This window comes from Oncorhynchus kisutch, linkage group LG14 (assembly GCF_002021735.2).
Source record: "Oncorhynchus kisutch isolate 150728-3 linkage group LG14, Okis_V2, whole genome shotgun sequence".
In the NCBI taxonomy this organism is placed as follows: domain Eukaryota; kingdom Metazoa; phylum Chordata; class Actinopteri; order Salmoniformes; family Salmonidae; genus Oncorhynchus; species Oncorhynchus kisutch.
Genome location: NC_034187.2, coordinates 46,956,481 through 46,962,972, shown reverse-complemented (window position 1 = coordinate 46,962,972; position 6,492 = coordinate 46,956,481).

The following is a 6,492-nucleotide window of genomic DNA, read 5'->3' as shown; positions in this document are numbered from 1 at the left end:
GCCTCTACCTCGCCTGACGACTCCTGACTGTCCCTGTCCCCAGTCCACCCAGTTCTGCAGCTGTGTAACCCTGACCTGATTCAATGGGTGTGCTACCGTGTCCCAGAACACCAGTGTCATACTATAGAGATTGACTGCATAAGATACTTTTTTCAGCCAAAATCTACTGTCACCGGTGACAAAAATGGATATTCTCAACATACATGTAGTTCCTCATTTACAGCCCTATACAGCTGTTTTCTACTGTACTGTTAAAACTATAGAAGTTGTCACCATACAATTTCAGTATCACCGCTGACAAAAGTTGACATTCTTACCACAGATCCTCATCACAAGTTTCAAGTTTTATTAGTTGTATGTATAGGATATGCATGGTATACATTGTCCAACAAAATGGTTACTTGGAGGTTCCTTCTCGACAATACAAGAACAATAAGAAATAGTAAAATATAAGAATACAAATATAAAGTAAATGACAGTAGAATATAATAATATTTTTGCAAAAGTATAATACAGGAAGGCACAATTTAAAGTACAATATTTACACGTGTATTGGGAAGGAGGGATGGAGGGCAAGTGTATAAACTGAGCAGTATAATATAGGTCTGGTAGCCACAGGGATGTGTGATAATGTGCAGAAAGTCAGAGCTTTGCTTGTTGATTGCTGCTAGAAAAATATTTTTAGGTCTTGCCATAGATTTTCAAGCAAATTTTCAAGTCAAAACTGTAACTTGTCCACTCAGGAACATTCGCTGTCTTCTTGGTAAGCAACTCCAGTGTAGATTTGGCCTTGTGTTTAAGGTTATTGTCCTGCTGAAAGGTGAATTAATCTCCCGGTGTCTGGTGGAAAGCAGACTGATCCAGGTTTTCCACTATGACTTAGACGGTTCTTAGTTCCATTACGTTTGTTTTTATCCTGAAATACTCCCCAGTCCTTAATGATTTCTTAATGATTATACCCATTACATGATGCAGCCACCACTATGTTTGAAAATATGGAGAGGAGTACTCAGTAATGTGTTGTATTGGATTTGCCCCAAACACTTTGTATTCAGGTGTCACGCCCTGACCTTAGTATTCTTTGTTTTCTTTATTATTTTGTTTAGATCAGGGTGTGACATGGGTGATGTATGCGTTTTTGTACTGTCTATGTTATTTTGCATGTTAGCACAGTGTTTAAATAGCAGTCACGTTCGTCTTATCATTTTGTTGTTTTTGTTTAAGTGTTCTTCGTGTTCTTCCTTCAGTAAAGAAGAATGTATTCACTCCCCTCCATACGACGATCGTGACATCAGGACAAAATGTTAATTGCTTTGCCACATTTTTTGCAGTATTACTTTAATGCCTTTTTGCAAACAGGATGTATGTTTTGTGATATGTTTTATTCTGTACAGGCTGCCTTCATTTCTTCATTTTAGAATTGTGGCGTAACTACAATGTTGTTGACCATCCTCTGTTTTCTCCTATCACAGCCATTAAATAACTGTTTTAAAGTTAGATTTGATTTGTTTATTAGTCACGTGCAATGGGGTCGCAGATGTAATTGCAAGGTACAGTAAAATTCTTAAGCTCTGAGCTCCAAAAGTGCATGTCACAAAGAGACCATTGGCCTCACGGTGAAATACCTGAGCGATTTCCTTCCTCTCCGGCAACTGAATTAGTCTTTGTAGTGACTGGGTGTATTGATACACCATCCAAAGTGTAATTAATAACTTCACCATGCTCAAAGGGATATTCAATGTCTGCTTTTTACATTTTTACCCATCTACCAATAGGTGCCCTTCTTTGCGAGGCATTGGAAAACCCCTCTGATCTTTTTGTTGTTGAATGTGTGATTGAAATTCACTGCTCGGCCGAGGGAACTTACAGATAAAACCATGTTACACACTATTATTGCACAGAGAGTGAGTCCATACAACTTAGTATGTGACTTTTTAAACACGTTTACCTCTGAACTTATTTTGGCTATCCATAACAAAGGGGTTGAATACTTATTGACTCAAGACATTTCAGCTTTCCAACTTGTCATTTTTAATTCATTTGTAAAAATCTCAATTTGATTAATTTTAAATTCAGGCGCAACAAAATGTGGAAAAAGTCAAGGAGTGTGAATAATTTCTGAAGGCACTGTACATGTGCTGTATAATGTTATACACATCTATAACAGTCAATAACAGTGTAACATAACTGTTTATAACAATGTACAGCACATCTAACAATGCACAGATGTTTCAAGAGCATAAACTATTTGGTTTCTGAATCCTCAGACCCCTTATTGGGAGTAGACTACAAATTACCACTAGAACTCAACAATATGCCTCAATGCCTCCTAACATGGCATCAAAGAGAGTGGATAGGATCAGAGAAATAGAATGTATCTTGAAACAGGAAAAATATACTATGATTAGTGATCTTGTTCAAGTAAACGTAGGACTTTTAATTTGAAGCTTTTGAGCAATTTTGAAGCCCTGGAACCCTTCTAGCCATGACCCAGTTAATGTCGCTGATTTCATGGGTCTCGCTTTGGCTACGTAGTCTCGCGAGACTTGTGTTTTACACACACACCTCTTATTGCAGCCGTGACCTAGACACACAGGCCACCCACCAAAACAGGCAACATTCCAACATCATTATGTAGATGATTTATGAATATGAATACTGTATAGGTAAAAAACGTGTAAAATGTACAAGTTAATTTTGCACATTTTTGGGGTATTTTGGGTAATTTCCCTTAGCAACATTGAGGTTGTGTCACACCCTGACCTTAGAGTTCCTTATTATTTTCTATGTTTGGTTAGGTCAGGGTGTGACTCAGGTGGGAAAGTCTATGTTTTCTATTTCTTTGGTTTTGGCCGTGTGTGTGTGTGTGTGGGGGGGGGGGGGGGGGGGGGGTTCCCAATCAGAGGCAGCTGTCGTTGTCACTTTCCTTTTGGGTTTTGTGGGATCTTGTTTTCTGTTTAGTGTCTGACAGAACTGTTCGCGTTTGTTATTTTGAATAAAAGGAATCATGAACACTTACCACGATGCGCGTTGGTCCACTCTTCCTACCACCAACGAGAGCCGTTACAGGTTGCCATGTTTAATATTTTTAAGGAGTCATACTAAGACCAAGGTCTCTTTTACAGATGAGCTCTGAATTACAGAAATAGAAACATCAAAATACAAATAGGCCTACTAAATGCAAGCAGAAGAAAACACAAACAGACACATTCATTATAAGGTCCCCGATCAGCTCTCTGAATTGCCCTAGAGGCATCAAAACATCCAATATGAGAATATTTATTAGATTGTTCCATAATTACGGTTCAATAAAACAAACTGATTTACCTAACTCAGTAAAAACAGAAGGGATTTCCAGAGTTATAGCATCCCTACAGGCTACCGGACTGAAGGAATCCTGAAACAATACAAGATCAGAGCTGTTGGAACATGCTAAATACAGTGCATTCAGAAAGTATTCAGACAGCTTTACTTTTTCTACATTTTACAGCCTTATTCTAAGCCCCCTCAGCAATTTACGCACAATACCCAATAATAACAAAGCAAAAACAGGTTTTTAGAAATGTTAGCAAATGTATTTTTAAAAAAGCCCCTGGAAATATTACATTTACACAAGTATTCAGATCCTTTACTCAGTACTTTGTTGAAGCACCTTTGGCAGCGATTACAGCCTCGAGTCTTCTTGGGTATGACGCTACAAGCTTGGCACACCTGTATTTGGGTAGTTTCTCCCATTCTTGTCTGCAGATCCTCTCAAGCTTTGTCAGGTTGGATAAAGGTTAAATTAAGGTTTATAAAAAAAAAGGACATTCAGAGACTTGTCCCAAAGTCACTCCTGCGTTGTCTTGGCTGTGTGTGTAAGGTTCTATATTTATTTCCTTAGTCAACCTTGTGTTCTGTTTCATTGTGTTCTTGAACGTAGCCCTGTCTTTCATTTTTGTTCATTGATTTAACCTGTGTTAGTTACTCACCTGGTCTCATCAGCTCCTTATTTAGTTCAGTTCATTCTGTTTGTGCCTTTGTGAGGTATTGTTCATTTTGACTCTACTCAGCCTTTTCCTAACTAATTTGTGAGAACCAGTTATAGCCTTTTTTTTCTTCACCTGCCTGTTTGCCTGCCTGTGTATGACCATTGCCTGCCTGTGACCACGATTCATGCCGTGAATGAGAAATAAACACCTGCTGTTCTTTGCGTGGGAATCTACACCTTTTTCTCCCTGAGTATTCATTACAGTGTGCTTAGGGTTGTTGTTGTGTTGGAAGGTGAACCTTCTCCCCAGTCTGAGGTCCTGAGCGCTCAAGCAGGTTTTCATCAAGGATCTTTCTGTAGTTTACTCCGTTCATCTTTCCCTCGATCCTGCCACTGAAAAACATCCCCACAGCATGATACTGCCACCACCATGCTTCACCGTAGGGATGGTGCCAAGTTTCCTCCAGATGTGACACTTGGCATTCAGGCCAAAGAGTTCAATATTGGTTTCATCAGACCAGAGAATCTTGTTTCTCATGGTCTAAGAGTCTTTAGGTGCCTTTTACTGAGGAGTGGCTTGGTTTTTGCTCTGACATGCACTGTCAACTGTGGGACTGTATATCCAAATCATGTTCAATCAATTGAATTTACCACAGGTGGACTTCAGTAAAGTTGTAGAAACATCTCAAGGACATTCAATGGAAACAGGATGCACCTGAGCTCAATTTCGAGTCTCATAGCAGAGGGTCTGAATATTTTTGTAAATAACGTATTTCTGCTTTTTATTTTTAATACATTTGCAAAAATGTCAACCTGTGTGTGTAGATTGCTGGGAATTTTTTTTATTGAATCAATTTTAGAATAAGGCTGTAACGTAACAAAATGTGGAAAAAGTCCAGGGGTCTGAATACTTTCTGAAGGCACTGCAGATTTTTCTCAGATGACATAACAGCAGGACCTTGCTTGTTTTGAGAGCTGTTTGTTGTCCTGTCTTTAGTTTTAATCCAAAGGTCTTATATTAAGTGAGAAAACCATTGTATAATGGTTGAAACATATTTCCTTGTTTCGAGGTTCATATGGATCAGTAACCCGTTGAGCTGATACAAGGACGAACACAGAATGCACAAATAAGATAACGAAAATGTATGTGCAACTTTTACAAGCTTTGAATCACACAGTAGGCTATAAATAACATGGTGCTGAATTTTTGCAGTTCCATTTTCTGGGGCACGGAACAATACATTTTTGGTGAGTGGCCCTTGCACTAGGTTATATTATAGCTATTAATTCAGTCGTTCTCAACTGGTTTTGCCTTGCGACCCAAATTAAACCGGTTGGCTCAGTCGCTACTCGTGGCCCAATATTCGCATTGCAAAAAAAACACAAAAATATCTGGAAAAGTATGTTTTAATGCTATATGCAGTTGAAGTCGGAAGTTTACATACACTTTAGCCAAATACATTTCAACTCAGTTTTTCACAATTCTTGACATTTAATCATAGTAAATTCCCTGTCTTAGGTCAGTTAGGATCACCACTTTATTTTAAGAATGTGAAATGTCAGAAAAATAGTAGAGAGAATGATTTATTTCAGCTTGTATTTCTTTCATCACATTCCCAGTGGGTCAGAAGTTTACATACACTCAATTAGTATTTGGTAGCATTGCCTTTAAATGGTTTAACTTGGGTCAAACGTTTCTGGTAGCCTTCCACAAGCTTCCCACAATAAGTTGGGTGAATTTTGTCCCATTCCTCCTGAGAGCTGGTGTAACTGAGTCAGGTTTGTATGCCTGCTTGCTCGCACACGCTTTTTCAGTTCTGCCCACAGATTTTCTATAGGATTGAGGTCAGTGCTTTGTGATGGCCACTCCAATACCTTGACTTTGTTGTCCTTAAGTCATTTTGCCACAACTTTGGAAGTATGCTTGGGGTCATTGTCCATTTGGAAGATCCATTTACAACCAAACTTTAACTTCCTGACTGATGTCTTGAGATGTTGCTTCAATATATCCACATAATTTTCCGTCCTCATGATGCCATCTATTTTGTGAAGTGCACCAGTCCCTCCTGCAGCAAAGCACCCCCGCAACATGATGCTGCCACCCCCGTGCTCCAAACATAACGATGGTCATTATGGCCAAACGGTTCTATCTTTGTTTTATCAGACCAGAGAACCATTTCTCCAAAAAGTACGATCTTTGTCCACATGTGCTGTTGCAAACCGTAGTCTGGCTTTTTTATGGCGGTTTTGGAGCAGTGACTTCTTCCTTGTTGAGCGGCCTTTCAGGTTATGTCAATATAGGACTTGTTTTTACTGTAGAATTTTTTTACGATAGATACTTTCCTCCAGCATCTTCACAAGGTCATTTGCTGTTCTGGGATTGATTTGCACTTTTCGCACCAAAGTACGTTTATCTCTAGGAGACAACGCGTTTCCTTTCTGAGCAGCAGCATGGTCCCATGGTGTTTATAATTGACTTGTGGAGGTCTACAATTATTTTTCTGAGGTCTTGGCAGATTTCT